This window comes from Hydra viridissima, unplaced genomic scaffold, assembly GCF_058129835.1.
Source record: "Hydra viridissima isolate aposymbiotic clone 2 unplaced genomic scaffold, HvirCarnegie_v1 scaffold_3, whole genome shotgun sequence".
Classification (NCBI taxonomy): Eukaryota; Metazoa; Cnidaria; class Hydrozoa; order Anthoathecata; family Hydridae; genus Hydra; species Hydra viridissima.
In genome coordinates this window covers 3,782,608-3,791,271 of record NW_028324302.1, presented here as the reverse complement: position 1 = coordinate 3,791,271, position 8,664 = coordinate 3,782,608, and positions in this window count along the sequence as shown.

Here is an 8,664-nt window from a genome sequence, read left to right as displayed (position 1 = left end):
CCTTTTTTTTTTAAAAAAAGCAAAACTAAGTTAGCAGCTAAGAATTATCAAATTGCATTGTTTCTTTAAGGCGTCCATTTGATTTTTTTCTAAATTTAACCTATTAAATTTAATCTTTTAAAAATAGAAATTTCGAAATTTTTATTAAAATTTAAGGTTTTAATTAAGTTTATATTGTTTTTTTGTTGAAAGAAGAAAATGTTTATGTTGAGCCGTTGTTGTAATCTCCTTAATGAATACCTTTACCCAAACTATTTACCTTCAAAGTCTCGACTAAATCTTTATTCTAATTTGTTTAAATGTTTTGTTGAATTTAAAAGTTCATATTTATTTTTCCCTAACAATATAAGTTATACTGGAGAAATGAGATATGTATGAATTAAACTCGTCTTCGATCGACCGTAATTTTGTAAGCAGTTGAATTGCGAATCCCTTGTTGTGAATCTGAAGAGTTTCCTAGAGTTTCTTCAATTTTCATCAAATCACCAACCTGTTAGTTCCAAAAACAATTTCAAACCACAATTGATACAACTCAGCGTTTTCATCTTTGGAATAATACGCTCGTTCTCCCTTCGACGTACAAAAATTCGTTGCTTCAACCCAAAGTTTGAAACTCTGATACATCAGCCAAAATAACTTTTTAATATTTGCGAATCATAAAATTTTGTGTTTTCTAGCTTGAGGAAATCTTTTTACTTTACTTTGTGGACGTAACAATGTTTTATCATCTTCTGTACACTGCAAAAAACGTTTTGTGAAATTCACAAAAAATTTGGTTACTTTAACAAAACATTTGGTGAATATTTATGCACCAAATGTTTTTGTTAAAGTAACCAAATTATTTGGTAAAATTTAGCTTACAGTATATTCACAATAAGCACAGTTAATCATAATTATAGTGACATTAATAAATTTTTGTGTTTTGTTGAAACTACGATGCCTAAGAATTAATAAAGAAAAAAAGTGGCTACAAAATCTCGTTTTTTTCTCCTAAACCAAACATATTTGGTTAAATTAACAAAACAAGTTTTTGCAGTGTATACTAATGTGCTGTGTATGACATTTCCAATTTAATTTACATCCGAATAAGAAATAGAGAAAGCCATACTTATATATATATAAAGGCTACACGGGAAAAACCATGAATGTCCAATTTTACTTAGTTTCGCAAACACGTCTTTTTTTTTGATCATCATCAAATATTGGTGCTAGTTACACGCAAGTTCAAGATAGAAACTTGATAAATTTGAAAAACTTGAGTAAACTTGAACTATTTGACTATCAAGTTTGGCTATAACTTGAACATCCAAAACTTGAAGAAAAAATGACTGGCTTCTAAAACTAGATAAATTTGATTCTCAAGTTTATGATATAATTCAATACTTGTTTTAATCAAGTTCATCAAGATATCATGTTTATCAATTTTATCAACTTAATAATCTTTTCTAGATTAAAAACTTTTTTTAAAATTTTTATATCTTCCTACTTTTATTTCTTATATCGATGGCTCCGCGCAAAATCGGACTATCTGCAATCTCCGCGGAAAACAAATTTGGCATATCTGCAATCTCCGCCAAAAACAAAATTGGCATATCTGCAATCTCCGCGTAAAACAAAATTGGACTATCTGCATTTTCTGCCAGCTTTATTTTTGAACTATCTGCATTCTCCGGGCGTTCAAAGTTTTTATTGCATGAAATTATGCGCCTTGTCAAAATGTGATTTCACTACAAATGGCAGATTTCATGAAATAAGTTGTTAATAAGAAGACAGTAATTGCATTATTTTCCATCTATTCCTGAGATATAAATCTTGGCGCTACTGCAGTTTCTCCCCCCCCCCCCTTTTTTTTTTATTTTTGATTATGATAGAGAATTTTATGCTGATTCAGAAAAATATAAAAGCATGGACCTGAAAATCAACGGAAAGTACTCTAATTCGAAGTCAAAGTTGAAAAAAATCCCACTAAAAACCCTAATATTCGCCATTTTGAGAATATTAAGTTAATGATTTTTTAGCTGACAAAAGCAATAAATTTATAGCATGGTTTTTACGTTAAAAAAAGTCGTTAAAGTATGTTTATCTTGCGCAATTTTTTGTGGCGATGAAAATAACCGTTTTTTGATTTATTAGGGAATAAACTATATTGCAAGTAATGTACTTTTGTAATGAATTTTAAAAAAGAATTCAATAGTTTTGTTTCCTAAAAGAAGAACTTTTGAAACTAAGTTCATAATTGTTTTATCACATGTAATATTTAGAAAATGTCACCTTTAAACCGTTTTTTTAATAAAAAAAACCAGCGTACAATACAATAACAATTATTCATCAATTTGTCTACATTTCCACATTCTACGTTCAACTTTTATTTGAAATCTTCCATTAATTTCATTTCTTTTATTACACTTTCGTTATAATACTTTAAAATAATAGTGCAAAGGCTAATGGAAACCAGGTCTTTTTATTGCGCAATGTAACGGTAACTAATTTTCGTTAAAAATGAAAGCGTTTTGAAAAAAAATGGCAAATATTAGGGTTTTTAGTGGGATTTTTTTCAACTTTGACTTCGAATTAGAGTACTTTCCGTTGATTTTCAGGTCCATGTTTTTATATTTTTCTGAATCAGCATGAAATTCTCTATCATAATCAAAAATAAAAAAAGGGGGGGGGGGGGGGGAGAAACTGCAGTAGCGCCATAAATCTTTTTAAGTTTTAACACAAAGTTTCACTTGCCACATTTGATTTTGTTTAGAAGTAATTATTTTAAATAGTTATATGACATGGTATGTTAATGCAAATGAAAAATTTACAATATTTTTAGAACATCATTTTAGCAGCTAAAATAAGAACAGTCTGCATCTACTTTAATCTCAAGTCTGAACTTAGTAAGCGTATACACATCATGAATTGATCAAAGTGTAGCTGATCGCAAAACCAATTTTATATATTCAAATTTAATTTGAAATTAAAATGCTGCTGGATTAAGAAAACGTTTTACAGTTTTACGAGGCTTATTCGAAACATTGTTTGGTGTTTTTCAAGTTTGTCTATTTTCAACAGAAAAAAAAAAGTAGTGTTATTGTGTTATCTATATTATATAGGTATACTATATAGCATATAGCAGTCAGTCATGTTTTGGTTAAATGTGAAAATAACAAGTTGGTTTGTTTAGCTTACAAAATTAATTAATTCAAGTGTATTATTGCTATCGTCAAATAAAATATGTTAGATCTTAAAGATACGTTAGGACTACAAAATGATAGATGTTTTTAGATAAGTTGTGTTTGTATGTTAAATTATAATTTCTAAAGTTAAAAGTTACCTAAATGTGACTATAATTTAAATTCAAGTAATTAATATTGTCTATTAAAAATGTCATGATTTATTATATTGGGTATACTGTAAAAGTAATAAAAGCCTGATATTCAGAACAATGTGCAAGTTAAGGATATGTTTATTTAAAACAGCAGTTTTTTGTTATTTGTAATTATTCTTTTATAGAAAAAATACAGCTATTTTTGATAGTATCATAGTTATTACTATCATAGTAAAAAAATCGCAACCCTTTTTTATATATTATTACATCCCAGAGTCTTGGATATGTAAAAATTATCAAATATAAGTGGACCAAAATTTTTTGATCATCACTGCATTTGAGGTGACATCTGATTAAACCAATGTTTAATGATTTAGAGCTCAAATCCAACTGAACCTTAGGTTCAGTTGGATTTGATCCTGATTATTGATAAACTAAATTTAAGAAAAGTTGGAAACCATAATGTTTAATACTCATGCATGAGTTTTTAACTAGTTTGTGTTCAGTTAAGTAGCATCTCCAAAAAAGAATGGTTTTAAGTAGACAACAGAGAAAACTCCACATAGTTTGATTGCTTAATGAACAAAAATAGGTTAATAACAATAATTTTGTTAGTTACGATCTAGGTTACTATATATATATATATATTTATATATATATATATATATATATATATATATATATATATATATATATATATATATATATATATATTTATATATATATCTATTTATATATATATAAATATATATATATATATTTATATATGCGTGTGTGTATATATATGTGTATATATAAATATATGTATATATATATATATTTATTTATATATATATATTTTTATACATATGTGTGTATATATACGTGTATATATAAATATATGTATATATATATATATTTATTTATATATATATTTTTAAACATATGTGTGTGTATATATATGTGTATATATAAATATATGTATGTATATACATATATATATATATATATATATATATATATATATATATATATATATATATTTGTATAACGCTATAAAAAAATTTATATTTATATTCAAGTTTTCCGAGTGAATTCAACAATATGAAATAATTATAAACATTTTTTTTTTGAGGCCAGATCATAACTAACAAAATTATCAATAATAGCCTAATTTGGTTCCATAAGCAAACAGGTCATGGGAAATTTTCCTTATTGTCCATATATAAACTTTTTTTTGTAGATGATACTTTGCTAAACACAAACTGGTTTCAAACACATGCATAAGTAGTTATCTGGTTTAAAACCAGTTTCTCCAGATTTGATTTAGTTGGGTTAGAGCTTCAGTTGGGTTTGAGCTTCAAACTATAGTTTGAAGCTCAACCCAAAGTAAACTACAGCCAGATGTCACCTTAACTATTATCTTGATCAAAAAAAAACTCTTGTCCCAAGGTTGTTTGGAACAATCATCTTTACATCTTTCTAAATCAAGAAAATATCATTTGCAAGTAACAACTTAAATAGCCCAAGTTGCTCAATAAAATGGGAAGTGTCATATATCATAAATAATTTTTCTCAAAGTATATTAAGTTGGCTCTCAAAAGCAGCAAAATTTCATAACAAGTCTAAAAAAGTTATATTTGTTTTTAATAAAAATTATTATTATTATTTTTTTTTTAATACACATTTTAGCAAACTTTTTTTTCAAAAAAAATTTTTTATATATATACGAAACCACTTCTTTTGAGACCCAAGTTAATATACTTTCGGAGATAAATAATTTTTGGTGATTTATTGAAGCCACCATATTGTCAGGTGCCTTGGGCTGTGGCCTTTTTTAGAAGTTGACATTTTTGTGGTATTTTCTGTTTTAATATTTTCCTCCTATTGTAAGGTGTAATAAAAATCAATAATAACATACTTTCAGCCATATCCCTAATACATGTATTTTATATATATTTATCTAAATATAGATAAATATATTTTTATAGATATATAGATATATATTTGTATAGATATAAATATTTATTTAGATATATATAGATATAAATTTAGATTTATATAGATATAAATATATATAGATAGATAGATAGGTAGATAGTTAGAAAGATAGATATTTGAGGAAATTAATGGAAATTAATACTATCTATTTTTAATATAATTTTAATGATTAATCTTTTTATTTATGTGAGTAAATTTAAAATTTTTATATAATTTTAATTTCGTAGAAACAATTTTTCGTGCTTCAGCAAATTTCATTGGGCACATCAAAATTTTAGTTTTTTATATAGGTATCATATAATACTTATGGATAGAGGTGTGACTAGGCTGCCCCAAACCCAAATTAGGGAGTCCTAACGAATTTAGAGACCCACTTGCAAATTTAAGGGTCGTTTTACAACGTTAAGGACTTTTTTTTAACATTTAAAGTTTTTAGGCCTTTTATGGGGAGGGGGAGGCTCTTAACTTCTATACGCGGCACTGCCTATGTAAAAAAAAGTGTTCAATTAAATTTGATGAAAAATAAGGAGAGTGAAAAGAAACAGTCAACCAAGATATTAAATGCATCCGGTTTTCATAAATTTAATGTCATAACCTTATTAAAAAACGTATTTTGATTACAGTATGGCTCAAATAGTAAATAATGATGGTTCATCGGACAAAGAAGGAACATTTTTAACAGTTGAACTCCAAAATAACATTGAACTATCCAATATTTTTGACAAATCAAGTAATGCATTAAATATTAGGAATGATCTTAACAACGCATTAAAAAAAAGTATAAAAAAAAGCACTTTTGTGAATGTAAATAAAAGACTGCGCGAGCAAGGTAAAGAATATACCGTACTAAACTAGTTGATGGGGTTCGAAAAAAAATTTAAAAAAACGCCAAAGAACTTGGTCCAAGATGTGAAAGTACTATGTGTTTTCAAAAAAATCTGCGGTGTCGTGACATAAATGACGAAACAAGACAACATATTTTAACCGAGTTCTGTCTACTTGATAAAAATATGAAAATTGAAATGGTTAAATTGTTAGTTTGTATTAGCGATACTAAAAGAAGAACAGTATTTAATCCATACGATAAATACTCTAGAAATAATGAGTTTGCATACCACCTTAAAGTTAAAAATATTATACAGCCTGTATGCATGCAATTTTTTTTAAACACTCTGGCATTGTCTCATAGCACAGTAAGACGTTTTTGTCTAACAGAATTCCCAAAAGCAAATCCTTACGTATTATCTAAACCAGATTTATTTACTAGTCTTGATAGTTTTCAATTGAGTAAGCAGTATGCTGATGAGTTTATTGATTCGTTAGAAAAGTTGGAGTCTCATTACTGTCGAAAAGACACCAAAAGACTTTATCTAGTTAATGACTGGACATCTAAGGCTGAAATTTTCAGGTAGAATATACTTAGATTAATAGTTTATAGCTGTGGGGTCAATATATTCTTTTATACAAAGTTTATTTAAGTTTAGCGTTTTATTTGAACTTTCTGTTCTAAGTTCCGTAATCAAAACTATGGGCCATAATATAAAAAGTTGTAATGAACACTCTAGACTTTTCAACTGATATTCTTGAACTTAACTAATATAACTGGCCATAAATAAATTTTACTCCAGTTTTTAAATTACTTTATATAATTCAGTCGTTTTCAAACTTTTTTAAAGTACGTACGCGATTTGACTATCTTTTGTTCTTTATCTCTCTTGAATTTTTTTTTTATATACTAAATGCTTTTTTTGTTTTCAATGTTTTGAAAAATTTTTGCGTTGAGGAAAAGGGTTTGATTATTGATAATGCGTATGTTCAAAGTGAGTGGGGAGAGGGGGGGGTTGTGTGTTTGTTTGTGTGTTTGTTTTTGTGTTATAGTAGAGATGCAAGAATATTTTTAATTTTTGATACATTACTTTCTACATTTACTTTAATACAATACATTTTTAATAACGCGCTTGGCAAAAGATTTTGACGTTTGCTTAGAAAGAGTTCATACTTAAGATACTTGAAATTTGAGATCGGGACTCAAAATGTTGTACCACGTTTTTTAAATTCTCAATGCACTGTTGTAACTATAAAAATCATTATTACAACAGTACATTGAGTAATGACATAATGAGTAATCAGAGACGTATTAATTATTAATCAAAATATCAATACCAATTATGCACTAGTCCCTAAAAAAATTAAGACTCGAATTCAAAAAAAAAAGTTTTGAGCTTTAAAATATGGATTTTCAACGGGAATAAAATGGAGAGCACAAATATTTAAACCAACGCGCAATAAAGTTCAAATAAGTAACCTGTCTCTGATGCAAAAACCAATTGATATGTGACCGTGAGTAATTATAAAGTACTATATAGAATTATATATATAAATATATATATATATATATACACATGTATATATATTTATATATTGCAGGTATTTTATATATTGATATGTAACCGTGAGTAACTATAAAGTACTATACAGAATTATATATATATATATATATATATATATATATATATATATATATATATATATATATATATATATATATATATATATATATATATATATATATATATATATATACATATATATATATATATATATATATTTATATATTGCAGGTTCTACAAGACTAAAGCAGCAGAAAAACGCTTGGATCCCGTGGGCCACACAGTTTTCTATGAGTTGCTTGACAAGAAAAACGTATTTATACACAAACCTAAAAAAGATCAGTGTGACGTTTGCGTTGAAATTCGTGAAAGAAAGAAAGATACACCTGACTATGTTCTTCCATCTAGTTATACAGATCACTGGTATTTAAAAACGCAAGCTCAAAATAGTAAGGGTTTCGATAAAAAAAACGTTTCCCTTAATGAACTAGTTTTAACAATGGATTGTCAGCAAACTCTTTTATGCCCAGTTTTATCTGCCGGTGCTTTGTATTTTAAAAAGAAGATTAAAATTCATAATCAAACTATCTATAACCTCCACACAAAAGAAGCAACCAATTATTTATGGGATGAAATCGAAGGGGGGCTGGAAAGTGATGTGTTTGCTTCGATATTATTTTATCACTTATTAGAATATAAAGAAAAAAATCCCAACTTAAATAAAGTGACAATATATTCTGACGGCTGCACCTACCAAAATCGTTGTACTTTAATAGCAAATTCACTTCTTTTATTTTCTGTTCAAAATAATTTAATAATTGAACAGAAATATTTGGAAAAAGAACATACACATAAGGAAGGAGACAGTGTACACGCAAATATCGAAAGAAATCTGAGAGGTAGAGCAATACACGAGCCTCGTGACTACATTGCTTTCATTGAAAATGCAAAAATATCTTTTCCAAAGTATAAAGTAAA